Raw genomic sequence first — 18,735 nt, 5'->3', positions numbered from 1 at the left:
TGCTACCTGATCTGTGTTAGTTTAGCAACATCGCCCAAAGGATATTCATATTGTCATATCCAACAGAGAGGATATTCCAAAATCACACCACTTTTTATAAAAATCTGCTGCCCATAAAAAAATTGTTGTTTTAAGGCACAAAAAAACAGCTCTGTGCTCTTGTCAGAAAAGGAAGATAATACATTTAAACTTGGCTCACCTGAACAATAGAAAAACAATTAAACCTATTGCTAAGTTGTACTTTTACACTAAGAGACATTAAGTCTTGTCCAGGGCTCCAATTTCTCATTGGCCCAGTTCAGGAACAACTCCTATTGTTTCTTAATTCAAGTTCTCAGTGGTCAGCTGTCACAGCTGGATTTAATCCCTAAAGAATCCTCTCTGCTAACCCCAGTGGTAATGTAATACACAGACACAGATATAACAGCACTCACACTATTTAGAACATAGCTGTTTTTCATTGAACAGGCATTTAACACCTTAAACACCCATCACCATAAATCTCAAGTTTATACACCACTCGAACGCACATGCACAAACACACGCGCGAGCACACACTCTCTCTCTCTCTCAGTCGTCTTGCCCTCCCCAGTCGATCACAGGATCGTCATCAAGGTTCAGGATGAGGAAAGAGATCAGCTGGAAGAGGTTCTGCCAGAACAGAACGGCCATGTAAAAGTAAATGTCGCTTACGTCGACCTGGCAATTGTCCCCGGCGAAACTCATGTCACACACACAGTGGTAGTTGTTAATGAGGTTTCGGCAGTAGCCCCCGTTCAGGCAGGGGTTGGACTTGCACTCATCCACCTCCTGCTCACAGCTTCACGCAGGATGAGGGTCAGATATAGAAACAGAGGCAGAAAAAAAACGAGACGACACACAACGTCAAGATGGTCTGTGTCTAATGAATGTTTTACAAAGTTCACCTATTTTCTGGGTATACTTTTAGATTATCTCTAGCGCCTTCTTTCCTTTTTCACTCTGTATCCTTCTCTTTTCTTTATTTAACTCTTTCTCTTACCGGTGTCCAGTGAAGCCGGGTAGACAGTCGCAAGACAGGTCCCTCTCAGTGCAGTTCCCTGCGTTGAAGCAGATGTAGTTTCTGGCAGCATCTCCACAGACAGACACAGGCAGCTTGGGCCTACTGAGGAGAGAAAACCACATACAGGCCACACAATCAGACAGGCACACTCCTCTAGAGGGTGTGTGTGCATAAGAGAGATTTCGATGGGAAGGGGGCAGGACATTGTCTTGCTTCAGGTAGTGGGGTTGAGCGAGTAGTGGTGCGTAGAAGAAGCACCACCTGATGTTAAACAATGGGGGGGCAGGGGGTTATAGGGTAAAGGGTTTTATTGTCTACTAATATGTGTGTGTGAACTAGGGGGAGTGGGATGTACTGTCTGTCTCCCCACTGGGAGACTACAGGATGTAGGGGGAGATCAGGATAGAGACATTTAGACCCCTGACTGCTCCTCAAGAACAGGACATTAAACCACTCCTATAGGACTTTAAAACATCACAGACTCTGTCCTGCTCTGATGGACTTACAATGTCCGGATATGTAGGGGGAAAACACTGGTGCTGGTTGTTATGTCATTTCTTGAAATAGGTGGGAGGAGTATCAAATAATAAAACTTACAATTTTCTGGTGTCTATGTACCATGGCATTTCCTCAATGCGATCACTGGAGAGAGAGAGAGAGAGAATACATAAACTCAGCAAAAAAAGAAACGTCCCTTTTTCAGGACTCTGTCTTTCAAAGATAATTCGTAAAAATCCAAATAACTTCACAGATCTTCATTGTAAAGGGTTTAAACACTGTTTCCCATGGTTGTTCAATGAGCCATAAACAATTAATGAACATGTACCTGTGGAACGGTCGTTAAGACACTAACAGCTTACAGACTGCAGGCAATTAAGGTCACAGTTATGAAAACTTAGGACACTAAAGAGGCATTTCTACTGACTCTGAAAACACCAAAAGAAAGAGGCCCAGGGTCCCTGCTTATCTGCATGAGCATGCCTTAGGCTTGCTGCAAGGAGGCATGAGGATGTGGCCAGGGCAATAAATTGCAATGTCCGTACTGTGAGACGCCTAAGACAGCGCTACAGGGAGACAGGACGGACAGCTGATCGTCATCACAGTGGCAGACCACGTGTAACAACACATGCACAGGATCGATACATCCGAACATCCCACCTGCGGGACAGGTTCAGGATGGCAACAACAACTGCCCAAGTTACACCAGGAATGCACAATCCCTCCATCAGTGCTCAGACTGTCTGCAATAGGCTGAGAGAGGCTGCAGTGAGGGCTTGTAGGCCTATTGTAAGGCAGGTCCTCACCAGACATCAATGTCGCCTATGGGCACAAACCCACCGTCGCTGGACCAGACAGGACTGGCAAAAAGTGCTCTTCACTGACGAGTCGCTTTTGTCTCACCAGGGGTGATGGTCAGATTTGCGTTTATCGTTGAAGGAATGAGTGTTATACTGAGGCCTGTACTCTGGAGCGGGATCGATTTGGAAGTGGAGGATCCGTCATGGTCTGGGGCGGTGTGTCACAGCATCATTGGACTGAGCTTGTTGTCATTGCAGGCAATCTCAACGCTGTGCGTTACAGGGAAGACATCCTCCTCCCTCATGTGGTACCTTTCCTGCAGGTTCATCCTGACATGACCCTCCAGCATGACAATGCCACCAGCCATACTGCTCGTTCTGTGCGTGATTTCCTGCAAGACAAGTATGTCAGTGTTATGCCATGGCCAGCGAAGAGCCCGGATCTCAATCCCATTGAGCACGTCTGGGACCTGTTGAATCGGAGGGTGAGGGCTAGGGACATTCCCCCCAGAAATGTCTGGGAACTTGCAGGTGCCTTGGTGGAAGACTGGGGTAACATCTCACAGCAATAACTGGCAAATCTGGTGCAGTCCATGAGGAGGAGATGCACTGCAGTACTTAATGCAGCTGGTGGCCACACCAGATACTGACTGTTACTTTTGATTTGAACCCCCCCTTTGTTCAGAGACACATTATTCAATTTCCGTGGAACTTGTTCAGTTTATGTCTCAGTTGTTGAATCTTGTTATGTTCATGCAAATATTTACACATGTTAAGTTTGCTGAAAATAAACGCAGTTGACAGTGAGAGGACGTTTCTTTTTTTGCTGAGTTTAGAATTTAAAAAAAATGATTTAGGATGAAAACTTTCCAGCAAAGATAGACATCTTGTCTGAAACTCGAGCTTGCCGAGCGAGGGATGTTGTTTCAAAAACGCCCTTGTGAAGGAGCGATGTGAGAGAATGTGTGTGAGCGAGAGAGAAAGAGAGAGTGTTTGGTAGTGCATGTGAGAGAGAGTGTGTGTTTACAAGATAAATGGATGAAGGCATTCCCTCGATGATGCTCCAAGGCAAACGGGAGATGAGAGGCAGTAGCGCTGAACCACCAGGGAGATAAATACACCACACACAGTGCACTACAGTGACACACTGCAGCAATGTTACTACACAGACTACAGCGACACACTAGAGCCATATATGACGTTAAGTCGAACAGAAATGCTGCAACTAAAACACACAGTTCATGCATGGTTTAAGTGCTTTACAGAGATCTGAACATTTACATGGTTTCCTTTTTCCTTACTGTGTAATAGAGCTAAAAGGGAGTCCCACTGGTGTGTCCTATTGCTTTGAGATCCTTGGATTATACTTTTATCTCATTGAAATATTCCAAATGCAGAATCCATGTTTTCAAAACATAAAATATTGTTTTATGATGTTATTCTTTCAACTGTTGGTTATTAAAGCCTATTTGTGGACTTAATACTTAAACATTTAGCAAATTGTGTTTAAACTCAAAGGGACTGCAATTTTGGAATACAAAACTTTGCAGATAAAAAGAAGGTGACTGTTTAGTTGTGTGTTCATTCCTCTGTATAAAAATAAATATGATTTTCCATTCCATTCCTAACCCCACCCATGTGACTCACTTGCAGTAAGGTCCGGTGTAGTTCTCTGCACACAGACAGGCGTACTTGTCCACTCCATGTAGACACGTGCCTCCATGAGCGCATAGATGGTTCTCACACACATCCACCTCCTCCTCACAGTCCACCCCGGTGTAGCCAAACTCACAGGCACACTCATATGCCAGCCCCTGAATGCTGCAGTTGCCATGGATACAGGGATTGGAGGTGCAGGTGTCGGTGTTGCGCTCACAGCGGCGTCCGGTCCAGCCCTCCTCACAGCTACAGTTGAACAGGTTCCAGAGGTCCTGACAGCTACCTCCATTCATGCAAGGGCTGGGCTGGCACACCGGGCCTCCACTGCACCCGCTACGGGGTGGGTTGGGGGATGTCCGAAGGAACTGCTCCTCCTGAATCCGGGCAGGTTGACCTCTAAGGGGCTGTAGTAAGGCAGGGCGATGCCCCCCACCTCCACAGTACCCAGGCACCCCTCTAGGCTCCAGCCAGCCTTGGGCCCAAGCCCCCCCAGCTGGATGTCCACCCCCTCCCTGAGGAAGTCCAGGTTGCCCCCTTCACTGCTGGAGCTCCCAGCTTCCTCCACTTCCCCATCCAGCACTAGGGTCCAGCGGGACACCTCTGCCCATGGGGTGACCATGAAGAGGTGGACGCTGTGCCAATCCCCGTCGCTGACCCCCACGCGGCTGCTCAGGGACACCGTGGACGAGCCCTCCCCACTCTGTAACTCCAAGAAGAGAAGGCCATGCTGCACAGACACCGTCACAAACTCCGGCCCACGCTCGGCATGCAGGATGGCGACGTGACGTTTACGGGTGCGCAGGCTGGCGGTGATGCTGGCCAGGCCACGTTGGATACGGCCATTACCGCGGTAAGACAGTACACTGCTGTTGTCAAGGAAGGTAGCGCTGGAGAAGCCTGGGAAGGAAAATAAGGGATATGTATGTAAATATGTGGTCAATTAATAAAGGCTTTAACCCTCAGGATCAGTCCCAAACGTGATGGAATATGGACCATGGAATAAAAGTAGGAATAAAGCGAAAAATATACATTAACAAATAAATAGAAAATCAACCACAAGGAGGCTGAATGATGAGCGAATGTGTGCTGGGCAGACACAACAACACTGTATCCTCTGCTTTTTCTGAGTGACAGTGTTGTTTCTGTCTTCATTCCAGGACAGCTAATCATAGGGGTGACAGGGCAGACAGACGGCCATGTAAATCATCACTAATACAACCACGGGCTAATCTGTCCTAATCCCAGTCCTACCTCACAGACCGACGAGCAGATTTAGGGAAGAATGACTCACATCCGTATCCCTGGTTGAGTGTGCGGCACTCCGCCTTTGCGGGGCAGGGGGCTAGCTCACACCACTTGACTTTCTCACAGCGCCGCCCTGCAGTGTTGTGGGGGCAGGTGCAGGTGAAGTCATCCCACATGGAGTAGCACATCCCCCCGTTCTGACAAGGGTTCCTCTGGAGAGGGAGAGAAAGAAAATACCATTTATTAATATTATTATTATTATTATTATTTCTCCTACTAAAGGATATAGGGACAGTCAGGTTATCTTTTATAATTCATAAATTCATTAGGCTCTAATCTATGGATTTCACATGACTGGGCAGGGGCGCAGCCATCAGTGAGTCTCGGAGGGCTTAGGCCCACCCACTCGGGAGCCAGGCCCACCCACTGGGGAGTCAGGCCCAGCCAATCAGAAGGAGTTTTTCCACACAAAAGGCCTTTATTACAGACTGAAATACTCCTCAGCTTCATCAGTTGTCTGGGTGGCTGGTCTCAGACAATCCCGCAGGTGAAGAATAAGCCAGATGTGGCGGTCTTGGGCTGGTGTGGATACATGTGGTCTGCGGTTGTGAGGCCGGTTAGACAAATTCTCTAAAATGATGTTGGCAGTTTATGGTAGAGAGATTTATGCTAGAGAAATTAAAATTAAATTATTTGGCAACATCTCTGGTAGACATTTTTGCAGTCAGCATGCCAATTGCACGCTCCCTCAAAACTTCTGTGGCGTTGTGTTGTGTGACAAAATAGCAAATTCAACAATGAGTGGTTTGGAAGGAATCAGTGACTAACTGTAAGCGTTGCAAAGCAATCACTAGCCTGCTGTTCAGTGGAGTGGGTGTGTGGCCTGGGTTTAAAGGTCTCTTTTCCAAGCTTAAAATGATAAGAATTCAACACTATGGGCCAGAAAATACATTCAATCCTACTGTCAATCCAGCATGACTTCTGCCGTGTTCAAAACAACTGGAAACTTGGAACTGGGAAATCTCAGACTTCAGTGAGTTCAAGACAACTGGAACTGAGCTCCGACTAGGAAAATACATTTTGGACGGTCATCCAACTCGGAATTCCAACTCAGGCATCTTTCTAGAGCTCCGACCTGAAGATCACTGACATCATGATTCAATCTTGTTTTTTCCCGAGTTCCCAATTGTCTTGAAAGCACCATAAATCCAGAGAATGCCAGACCCCCGATTGCTCAGTTTGGCCGGGCTGCCAGCTCTATGAAGAGTCTTGTCTTCCATTTAAGAATGATGGAGGCCACTGTGTTCTTGGAGTCCTTCAATGCTGCTTACATTTTTTGGTACCCTTCCAGATCTGTGCTTCGACACAATCATGTCTCAGTGCGCATCTCTGACTTGCACTGTCAACTGTGGGACCTTATATAGACAGGTGTGTGCCTTTCCAAATCATGTCCAATCAATTGAATTTACCATAGGTGGACTCCAATCAAGTTGTAGAAACATCTCAAGGATGATCAATGGAAACCGGATGCACCTGAGCTCAATTTCGGCTCTCATGGCTCATGTCACCACCGATATATCCACTATAATTGACAATTTCAATAAGCATTTTTCTACGGCTGGCCATGCTTTTCACCTGGCTACCCCTACCCTGGTCAACAGCACTGCACCCCCCACAGCAACTCATTTTTTGTTCCGAAAGAGCTGCAAAATCTGGACCCCTACAAGTCAGCCGGGCTAGACAATCTGAACCCTTTCTTTCTAAAATGATCTGCCGAAATTGTTGCAACCCCGATTACTAGCCTGTATAACCTCTTTCGTGTCGTCTGAGATTCCCAAAGATTGGAAAGCAGCTGCGGTCATCCCCCTCTTCAAATGGGGACACACTCTTGACCCAAACTGCTACAAACCTATATCTATCCTAACCTGCCTTTCTAAGGTCTTTGACAGCCAAGTTAACAAACAGATTACCGACCATTTCGAATCCTACCGTACCTTCTCCACTATGCAATCTGGTTTCAGAGCTGGTCATGGGTGCACCTCAGCCATGCTCATGGTCCTAAACGATATCTTAACCGCCAACTATAAGAAACAATACTGTGCAGCCATATTCATTGACCTGGCCAAGGCTTTCGACTGTCAATCACCACATCCTCATCAGCAGACTCAACAGCCTCGGTTTCTCAAATGATTGCCTCGCCTGGTTCACCAACTACTTTTCCGATAGAGTTCAGTGTGTCAAATTGGAGGGCCTGTTGTCTGGGCCTCTGGAAGTCTCTATGGTGGTGCCACAGGGTTCAATTCTTGGGCCAACTCTTTTCTCTGTATACATCACTGATGTCGCTCTTGCTGCTGGTTAGTCTCTGATCCACCTCTACGCAGACGACACCATCCTGTATACTTCAGGCCCTTCTTTGGACACTGTGTTAACTACCCTCCAGATGAGCTTCAATGCCATAAAACTCTCCTTCCATAACCTCCAACTGCTCTTAAATACAAGTACAACTAAATGCATGCTCTTCAACCGATCGCTGCCTGCACCTGCCCGCCCGCCCAGCATCACTACTCTGGACGGTTCTGACTTAGAATATGTGGACAACTACAAATACCTAGGTGTCTGGTTAGACTGTTAACTCTCCTTCCAGACTCACATCAAACTTCTCCAATTCAAAGTTAAATCTAGAATTTGCTTCCAATTTCGCAACAAAGCATCCTTCACTCATGCTGCCAAACATACCCTCGTGAAACTGACCATCCTACCGATCCTCGATTTCGGCGATGTCATTTACAAAATAGCCTCCAGCACCCTACTCAACAAATTGGATGCAGTCTATCACAGTGCCATCCGTTTTGTCACCAAAGCCCCATATACTACCCACCACTGCGACCTGTACGCGCTCGTTGGCTGGCCCTTGCTTCATACTCGTCGCCAAACCCACTGGTTCCAGGTCATCTACAAGACCCTACTAGGTAAAGTCCCGTCTCATTTCAGCTCGCTGGTCACCATAGCAGCACCCACCTGTAGCACGCGCTCCAGCAGGTATATTTCACTGGTCACCCCCAGGACCAATTCCTCCTTTGGCCGCCTGTCCTTCCAGTTCTCTCTCTTTTTATTGCCTTTACCTCCCTTATCTCACCTCATTTGCTCACATTGTATATAGACTTGTTTTTGTACTGTATTATTGACTGTATGTTTGTTTTACTCCATGTGTAACTCTGTTGTTGTATGTGTCGAACTGCTTTGCTTTATCTTGGCCAGGTCGCAGTTGTAAATGAGAATTTGTTCTCAACTTGCCTACCTGGTTAAACAAAGGTAAAATAAATAAAATTAAATAAATTAAAAAAGGGTCTGAATACTTATGTGAATAAGGAATTTATGCTTTTATTTTTAATACATTTGCACACAAAAAAAAACTGTTTTTGCTTTGTCATTATAGGATATTGTGTGTAGATTCATGAGGAAAACATTTATTTAACCAATTTTACAATAAGGCTGTAACCTCAATTACTTTGTGCGAACCTTGTGAGATGGAGGACATTAAGCCATTACGGCCTATGTTATTAAAAGGTTTCAAGTGCTTTAGTCAGGTAATCTAGCCCTAGCACTGATCCCAACTGAGCCCTATGGCTGCGTTCACACAGGCAGCCCAATTCTGATCTTTTTCCTCTAATTGGTCATTTGACCAATCAAATCAATAATTTGGCAAAAGATCAGAATTGGGCTGCCTGTGTAAACACACCCTAACAGTTGACAGTTCCTTATTGTCTCCCTGTCTTCTTGTCTCTTTCGTCTTCTCTTACGTAAAAGCATTTCCAATTAACACCTTTAACCTCACCCTTAAACACAATTTAATTTGATTGTGTGGGATTGGTGACATATGTGGCTGTCAAACGCAGTGATGGCGAGTAAGATAATGAAGGCTGAGAATTGATCAGAAGGGGCAGGGTAGTCCGGGATTGGGGCAGAATTGGTAGGGCAGGGGCAAGGCATGGCTGTGTGCAGAGCAGGGAAAGGCAGGACTGTGTATGGCATGTGAAAGAAGGGGACAGAGTAGGGGTAGAAGAGGCAGGTTTAGAGAGTAGTAAAGATTGCTCAGTCCACTCACACTACAGGAGTCGACCCCAGCGCAGCCCGCCGTGACATTAGCCATGAGCACCAGAGGATATGATGTCACTGTGGTGTCCTGCCTGAAGAACTGCAGTCTCTCACTGTTGATCCTCAGGTCCTGGATACAGCCTTTAAAGTAGCCCCCGAATGCTGATGACGCCTTCTGCTCTGCCAGACCCCCCACATACACCACATCCCCCATCTGACTGTCCACCGTCCTGACCTCCACCGAGCCCTGCTTCTGGTTGGCCACGTATAGGACCAAATGCTCACGGTCCACAACCACGCTCACAAAGTGGATGTCCCCATCGTTAATCAAACTCTCACTGGTCAAGGTCTCAAAGTTATGGAGCTGAACTCTGACCCGCCCCTTATCCAGCCACAGGCGCAGGTATTGGCTGGTGCTATTGGCGAGCACCAACAAGAGGCCAGCGTGGCGGTGTGTGCGCAGAAAGAGGGAGACAGTGATGTCACTTCCTGCATCATCTGTGATGGTGAAAACGGCGTAGCTCTGAGAGTCCTCATTGCCGAAGCGGGCCGTCTCATACTCTACAGAGAAGGACAGGGAGGGAGAGGACAGAAGATGACGGTAATTGTTTTATTATAACATATTCAGGGTTTCAACTACTGGTTCCCAAATAGTACAAATTATGCATTTGTTTTGTGTGACAAAAATACCAAATACAACTTCTAGTGGTATGGCTTTCTCGCTCACTGTCCAAGAAGTCTATGCTATATTGTGTGTGGTAAGCCCATATGTTCCCATGTTACAGACGCAGCCCAGACGACACTAGATAGGACACACTCTGATCTGTCTAAGATGGCACTCACAGACTGGTGTTCTAGGTTTATTATTTCTATGTTGGTGCTCTTGGTATGGTTCCCAATTAGAGGCAGCTGAGGTTCGTTGTCTCTAATTGGGGATCATACATAAGGGTTCCCTGTTTCCACCTGCTGTGTAGGATATTGTTTTGAGTTAGTGCATGGTGCACCGCTGATGTCACGGTTTGTTTTCTGTTTTTGAAAGTTTTGCTTAAATAAAATGTGGAATTTTAATCACGCTGCGCCTTGGTCCGTCTATCCACACAGTTATTTGAAAATGAAATAATCTCCAAAATATCACTATTTTTAAAACAAGCCACAGGAAGTTGGTTGCAATTTCAGTTTAATCCACCAGAAAAGACAGAACAAAATATAAAAAATACTACTTGCTGGGGTGCTGTCCTCAGACAATAGCATGGTTTTCCTCCGGTTCTTTAGTGCAGGGCTGACAGACAAATTCCTTACTTTCTCCTCCTTTCACTTGCCTCTTCCATTTTTGCGGTAATGCTGCAATTAGTTGGTTGTAATTTTGAGTAGAGCAGACATTTCCATATATTTTGTGTGACATAACTCAACCAATCCTATATATATATATAGGATATATAAGGCTAGGGTGCTTTATTTTCACGTCTGGATGAAAAGTGCGCCCAAAGTAAAATGCCTGATACTCAGGCCCATAAGCTAGGATAAGCATATTATTGGTAGATCTGGATAGAAAACACTCTGACGTTTCTAAAACTGTTTGAATGATGTCTGTGAGTATAACAGTACTTATTTGACAGGCGAAACCCCGAGGACAAACCATCCAGGATTTTTTTTTTGAGGTCACTCTCTTTTCAATGGGATTTTATTGGGAATCTGGAATTCTAAGGCAGTTGCTTGCAGTTCCTATCGCTTCCACTGGATGTCAACAGTCTTTAGAAATTGGTTGATGTTTTTCCTTTGAGAAATCAAGGAGTAGCCCTGTTCAGAACGAGGGTCGAGTGAAGTGTACTGATGTGGTTGAGGCGCGTGACCTGAAAGCTCGCTACACTTTATTTTCCTCCGGTATTGAACACAGTTTATCCCGTCTTAAATTATATTAATTATTTACGTTTAAAAATACCTAAAGCTGGATTAGGAAGGTTGTTTGAAATGTTTGGATCAAGTTTACAGGTAGCTAATTAGATAATGTGTAGTCTTGCGCGAGTTGGAACCGGTGTTTTTTCTGAATCATACGCGCCAAATAAATGGATTTTGGATATATAACGACATAATTTATCGAACAAAAGGACACATTAGAGTGCCAACAGAAGAAGATCTTCAAAGATAAGGCATGCATTATATGTTATTTCTGACTTTTGTGTTGTGCCTGGCGGGTTGAATTCTGATTTTCATGTGTATGTTTGCTGGGGTGCTGTCCTCAGAAAATAGCATGGTTTACTTTCGCTGTAAAGCCTTTTTGAAATCTGACACTGTGGCTGGATTACCAAGAAGTTCATCTTTAAACCCATATATAACACTTGTATCAGTATTTCTGTTTTTGAATTTGGCGCACTACTTTTTCACTGGGTGATGTCAAATCAATCCCGTCAACGGGAGTGGCGCGTGAAGGGATCACTAAGAGGTTTTAAAGAAAATTGTGATAAAAAAAGGCATACCACTTTAATTTAAGGACCAAAAAATTGACAGCTGTGCCATATAGATTGCAAATTCGTTGGGAAGAGTTTTTTGATGTACCGATTCCATGGCATATGGTTTATGAATGAAGCTTAATTCAAAACCTAATTTTCAATTAAAATGATTATAAATAAATATTACAACAAATAGAATGTTATATACAGACCATTCGGAAAGTATTCAGACCGCTTCCCTTTTTCACATTTTGCTACGTTACAGCCTTATTCTAAAATGGATTAAATAAAAAAGTTTTATCCTCAATCTACACACAATACTCCACAATGACAAAGCAAAAACAGGTTTTTAGACAATTTTGGAAATGTATTAAAAATAACAAACTGAAATATTTACATAAGTATTCTTAGCTATGAGCTTAGCTATGAGCCTCAAATCAAAGTCAAATCAAATCAAATTTCATTGGTCACATACACATGGTTAGCAGATGTTAATGCGAGTGTAGCGAAATGCTTGTGCTTCTAGTTCCGACAGTGCAGTAATATCTAACAAGTAATCTAACAATTCCCCAACAACTACCTAATACACACAAATCTATAGGGATGTAATAAGAATATGTACATATAGGTATATGAATGAGCGATGGCCGAGCATCATAGGCAAGATGCAATAGACGGTATAATTGTTTTAATAAACGAGTGAGTCTCTATGTAGGCAGCAGCCTCTCTGAGTTAGTGATTGCTGTTTAGCAGTCTGATGGCCTTGAGAGAGAAGCTGTTTTTCAGTCTCTCGGTCCCAGTTTTGATGCACCTTTACTGACCTCGCCTTCTGGATGGTAGCGGAGTGAACAGGCAATGGCTCAGGTGGTTGTTGTCCTTGATGATCTTTTTGGCCTTCCTGTGACATCGGAGGCTCTAGGTGTCCTGGAGGGCAGGTAGTTGGCCCCCGGTGATGCATTGTGCAGACCGCACCACCCTCTGGAGAGCCTTGAGGTTGAGGGCGGTGCAGTTGCCATGCCAGGCGGTGACTCAGCCCGACAGGATGCTCTGAATTGTGCATCTGTAAAAGTTTGACAGGGTTTTAGGTGACAAGCCAAATTTCTTCAGCCTCCTGAGGTTGACATGGCTGTGTGCAGGGCAGGGAAAGGCAGGACTGGGTATGCATGGGCAAAGGACAGGGTAGGGCAGGTGAAAGAAGGGGACCGAGTAGGGGACCGAGTAGGGGTAGAAGAGGCAGGTGTAGAGAGTAGTAAGGATTGCTCAGTCCACTCACACTTCAGGAGTCGACTATCTGCAAACTTAATGATTGAGTTGGAGGCATGCATGGCCACGCAGTCATGGGTGAACAGAGAGTACAGCAGGGGGATGAGCATGCACCCTTGTGGGGCCCCAGTGTTGAGGGTCAGCGAAGTGGATATGTTGTTTCCTACCTTCACCACCTGGGGGTGGCCTGTCAGAAAGTCCAGGGCCCAATTGCGCAGGGTGGGGTTGAGACCCAGGGCCTCCAGCTTAAAGATGAGCTTGGGCACTATGGCGTTGAATACTGAGCTGTAGTCAATGAACAGCATTCCTAGATAGGTATTTCTCTTGTCCAGATGGGATAGGTCAGTGTGCAGTGTGATGGTGATCGCATCGTCAGTGGACTTGTTGCGGTGGTATGCAAACTGAAGTGGGTCTAGGGTGGCAAGTAAGGTGGAGGGGATATGATCCTTGACTAGTCTCTCAAAGCACTTCATGATGACAGAAGTGAGCGCTACGGGGCGATAGTCATTTAGTTCAGTTATCTTTGCATTCTTGGGTACAGGAACAATGGTGGCCATCTTGAAGCATGTGGAGACAGCAGACTGGGATATGGATTGATTGAATATGTCCGTATACACACCAGCCAGCTGGTCTGCGCATGCTCTGAGGATGTGGTTAGGGATGCCGTCTGGGCCAGCAGCCTTGTGAGGGTTAACACGTTTAAATGCCTTACTCACATCAGCCATGGAAAAGGAGAGGGGGGGCCCGCAGTCCTTGTATACATTGTGAAAGTTAGAGTAGCAGTGTATTGCCCACACCAGTGCTGCAATCAATAATATGCTGATTGAATTTAGGTAGCCTTGTTCTCAAATTTGCTTTGTTAAAATAAACACCTACAAAAAATGCAGCCTCAGGATATATGGTTTCCAGTTTACATAGAGTCCACTGAAGTTGCTTGAGGGGGTATATACATAGCTGTGATGATAACTGACAAGAATTATCTTTATCTTATAATGTGGTCGGCATTTGACTGTAAGGAATTATGGTGAACAGAAGGACTTGAGTTCCTGTATGTTGTTATGAATACACCATGAGTCGTTAAACATGAAGCTGTCAGCGTGACGCATGAAGAAACCCAGTGGCTTTACCGACTCCGACAACATATCCTGAGAGAGCCATGTTTCTGTGAAACAGAGAATGTTAAGATCTCTGATGTATCTCTGGAAGTCAACCCTTGCCCTAATTTCATCCACCTTGTTGTCTAGAGACTGTACATTAGCGAGTAGTACACTTGGGAAGAGGTGGACGGTGTGACCAGGAGGCCGCTCCGTCTACCTCTTCTGCGGCGACGTTGTTTTGGGGCGGCCTCTGGGATTTAGATCCAATGTCCTGGGTGGTGGTCCGACTGAAGAATCCACTTTGGGAAGATGTATTCCTGGTCGTAATGTTGTTAAGTTCTTATATCCAATAGTTCTTCCCGGCTGTATGTAATAACACTTTAGATTTTCTGGGCTTACAATGTAATAAATAATACATTAAAAAAATAAACGGCATAGTTTCCTAAGGACTCAAAGTGAAGCGACCATCTCTGTTGGTGCCATCTTGCTGACTCGAAATTGAGCTCAAGTGCATCCTGTTTCCAATGATCATCCTTGAGATGTTTCTAAGACTTGATGGGAGTCTACCTGTGGTCAATTCAATAGATTGGACAGGATTTAACACCTGTCTATATAAGGTCCCATATTTGACAGTGCATATCAGAGCAAAAACCAAGCCATGAGGTCAAAGGAATTGTCTGTAGAGCTCCAAGACAGGATTGTGTCGAGGCACAGATCTGGGGAAGGGCCTCCATCATTATTAAATGGAAGAAGTTTTGAACCACCAAGACTCTTCCCAGAGCTGGCCACCCGGCCAAACTAAGCAATCGGGGAGGAGGGCCTTGGTCAGGGAGGAGATCAAGAACTTGATGGTCACTCTGAAAGAGCTACAGGCTTCCTCTGTGGAGAAGGGAGAACCTTCTAGAAAGGACAACCATCTCTGCAGCACTCCACCAAGCAGGCTTTTATGGTAGAGTGGCCAGACGGAAGCCACTCCTCAGTAAAAGTTACATGACAGCCTGCTTGGAGTTTGCCAAAAGGCATCTAAAGGACTCTCAGACCATGAGACACAAGATTATCTGGTCTGATGAAACTAAGATTGAGCTCTTTGGCCTGAATGCCAAGTGTCACGTCTGGATGAAACCTTGCACCATCCGTACGGTGAAGCATGGTGGTGGCAGCATCATGCTGTGGGGATGTTTTTCAGTGGCAGGGACTGGGAGAGAAGACAGGATTGAGGGAAAGATGAACGGAGGAAAGTACAGAGAGATCCTTGATGGAAACCTACTCCAGAGCACTCAGGACCTCAGACTGGGGTGAAGGTTCATCTTCCGACAGGACAACGACCCTAAGCACACAGACAAATCAATGCAGGAGTTGCTTCGGGACAAGTCTCAGTGGCTCAGCCAGAGCCCGGACTTGAACCCGATCAAACATAACTGGAGAGACCTGAAAAGAGCTGTGCAGTGATGCACCCCATCAAACCTGACAGAGCTGAGAAAAATCGGAGAAACTCCCCAAATACAGGTGTGCCTAGCGTAGCGTGACACCCAAGAAGACTAGAGGATGTAATCGCTGCAAAAGGTGCTTCAGCAACGAACTGAGTACTGTCTGTTTTTTATGTTTAATACATTTGCAAACATTTCTAAAAAACAGTTTTTGCTTTGTCATTATTGGGTATTGTGTATAGATTGATGAGGGAAAAAAACTGTTTAATCCATTTTAGAATAAGCCTGTAACTTAACAAAATGTGGAAAAAGTCAAGGGGTCTGAATACTTTCCGAATCCACTGTATTTACAAAAAATATATATGGGGGATTGTTAATTATGCAGACAGGAACATTTATGGAAGCCACAATCTATCTATTAAAGCTGATATAACCCCCCCCGGTACATAGCTATGCATGTAATGGACAAAAATGAACCCTTGAAATTAAAGGAGATATCGACTACATCTTATACTCAGCACCCCCATCCACTCTGTCCACTCATTCCTCCATTCTTACCCTCAGCGCAGTCCTGGCCTTCATATGGCCGGGGGCACCGGCACTGGTAGCTCTGCCACAGGTTGGTGCACTGTCCTCTGTTCTGACAGGGGCTGTCTTGGCATCTGTCTCTGTGGCTGCAGCCTATAGTCAAGTTCACTGCCGAGTCGCTCAGCCACTCCTCCGGAACCACCAGCTGGGAGTTCACAAATATGTCCTGCAGACAGCCGATGAAGGCCGGGACCGTGACCAGAACCACACCTTCCTCCACCACCCCACCGATGAAGGTGTTCTGGAGGGGAAACTCTGGAGAGTCTGTCCCAGCCAGAGTATCTGTAACCTGGGCTTCCCTCTCACAGTCCTGTTCCTGACAGACCCCGCCATCCAGGAGCCTAAGGCTGAGTAGGCCGTCCCCCAGCACGGCCTCCACAGAGTGCCACCTCCCATCAGTCACGTTAAGGGGGAGCTCCAGTGTCTGGCTAAGTTGCAGGGCCTCTGCCCTACCCCCAGCCGAGGCCTCCCTCCTCAGGCTGAGTCTCAGATGGCACCCCAACAGCTCCAGACCCAGGATCAGCCTTCCACTGCCCCGCTGGAAGAGGACGGCCCTGGGCAGCACTGTCCGGAAACTCAGGGTGATGTTGCAGGAGGCCTCTGTGGACATCACGGGGCTCCGCAATAACAGGTAGCCGCTCTGCTCGAAGGAGAAGGCTGTGCGGGTCTGGCAGAGAAGCCCGGTATGGCCTGGGGGGCAGTGGCAGGAGTAGCCATGATGTCCGTCGCTTAGGAACGGAGAGCATGAGCCCTGGTTCTGACACTCATGACCCTCACAGCCCACCAACGCTTCGCTGCAGTTCCGGCCCCCATACAGGAACTCATCAAGGCTTTGCTGGGAGCAGTGGCACACATAGCCCCCCACAAGGCTCTGACACTGAGACCCGTTCTCACAAGGGCTGGGGTTGCACATGTCCACTACCTCATCACAAAGGGTACCTGGAAGGGAAGAGAGACTGGACGTTGATGTGGGTCAATGATACTATGATTGGTACAGCTTAGTCTGTGAAGGTGTGGAAACCCATAACTTTTTTTTAAATAACTTTTTCTCTAAGCCCTGCTCCCAGGTGGGAATTTTTCACTCTTCACCTTTCCTGCTATTCTAGTACAGAAAACACACTTATTCTCCTCATCTTTGAAAGCACTATCGTCTATTATGAATCATGAATCATGTATGTAACTTATTATAGTACATGACTACACTATTACTTCTTACTGGAGACATGTTAACCTTCCCCATATATGTATTGTTTATGTTTTTAGAATAATTGTTTATGTGTAATCTATATTGGTGTGACGTTAAGTTCTAGACTAGAGGAAGCTGTCTGCGGTGTCATATACCCCATGATGCCATCTCTGTGCTGACCCTCATCATCCTCGACATCTTGTCAGGTCAACTTCGACACCTTTGTCACTGACAGGCATTTATGCCGTGTTTGTGGACTACACAATGCAATACCGTACCTCGGGCTCTATGATTTGGGTAAGGCTCTGCAAACCAACCGACCTCATACCATCACGTATTCTAATGCCTTGCATGGTCAACTGCTGTAGTGCAGTGGTCTGATCAGCATGCTTTTGGCATTGAGCATCACAAGTTCATGCCCAGTGCTGGGCACTTGTTTTGACACTTTGTATGAAGGGAAACTAATGTTGGTGTAGCATACTGTTATTATCCAAAATACAAAAGATGCTTCCTATCTGCATCCAAAGGCACCTACCTTAGGTTACTGCCCTTTGGGAAGGGATTAGAAGGCAGTATCATGTGATAATGCATTCCACCGAGAGCGAGACATTTGTAACCACTGTAGCAGAATGAGCAACTAGTACTAGCAATTCAGTGAATAACTATCCCAAAATGGAAATATCTCACACGAATAACAAACAGAATCGATGGCCTCAGTACCTGATAAATTAATTGTTGTGATATCTGTTTTTGTCCTATATTTTTATTTCACTTATTTCAATTTTAAATTCCATTACCGATCCCCGCAGGAAGCCTTTTGCCTTTTGGTAGGCCGTCATTGTAAATAAGAATTTGTTCTTAACTGACTTGCCTAGTTAAATAAAGGTTAAATAAAATAAATAAATGAATTTGACACGACCAGAATAATTGTCCTCCTCTCGCATATTGCTTGGTCTGCTGCTCCATTGTTGTGGACATGACAGGTAAGCTTGCATCTTCGTCCTGCAACTAGCCATTTAATTTACCATTTACATTAACAATATTGACTTTTACTTTTAATGTTACATATGACTAATTGTGAAAAGATCCATAGCCTGGAGTCCTTCTTTAACCAACTAAACTATTCGGATTCACCCAAAAAATGTTTAACGTCAACAGAGGCATTTCCAGAATCTCTAGGAACACAATTGACCAATTGTCGGGTTGAATGTTTCCCTCACTATCAAATAAGACTTAAAAACAAGTTTTTATCCAGGGTATTCCATTCCTAACACTAGTGTTGAAACACTCACTTCTTCTACATCTAGTGGCAGCAAAAAGCAGAGACCCTGAAGAACGGGCTCAGTGCCAAATAGGCCTAGAATAAAAAATGATACAAATACATTTAC

General features: G+C 45.5%; 1 pseudogene; it reads right to left on the bottom strand.

Annotated features, from left to right (window-relative positions):
* Nucleotides 1-237: 237 nt before the first annotated feature.
* LOC139407988 (protein crumbs homolog 1-like) overlaps nucleotides 238-18,735 on the bottom strand; it is a 31,682-nt pseudogene continuing 13,184 nt past the window's right edge.

This window comes from Oncorhynchus clarkii, chromosome 4, assembly GCF_045791955.1.
Source record: "Oncorhynchus clarkii lewisi isolate Uvic-CL-2024 chromosome 4, UVic_Ocla_1.0, whole genome shotgun sequence".
Classification (NCBI taxonomy): Eukaryota; Metazoa; Chordata; class Actinopteri; order Salmoniformes; family Salmonidae; genus Oncorhynchus; species Oncorhynchus clarkii.
The sequence above is the reverse complement of the archived record's forward strand: the minus strand, read 5'-3'. Positions and strand labels throughout refer to the sequence as shown.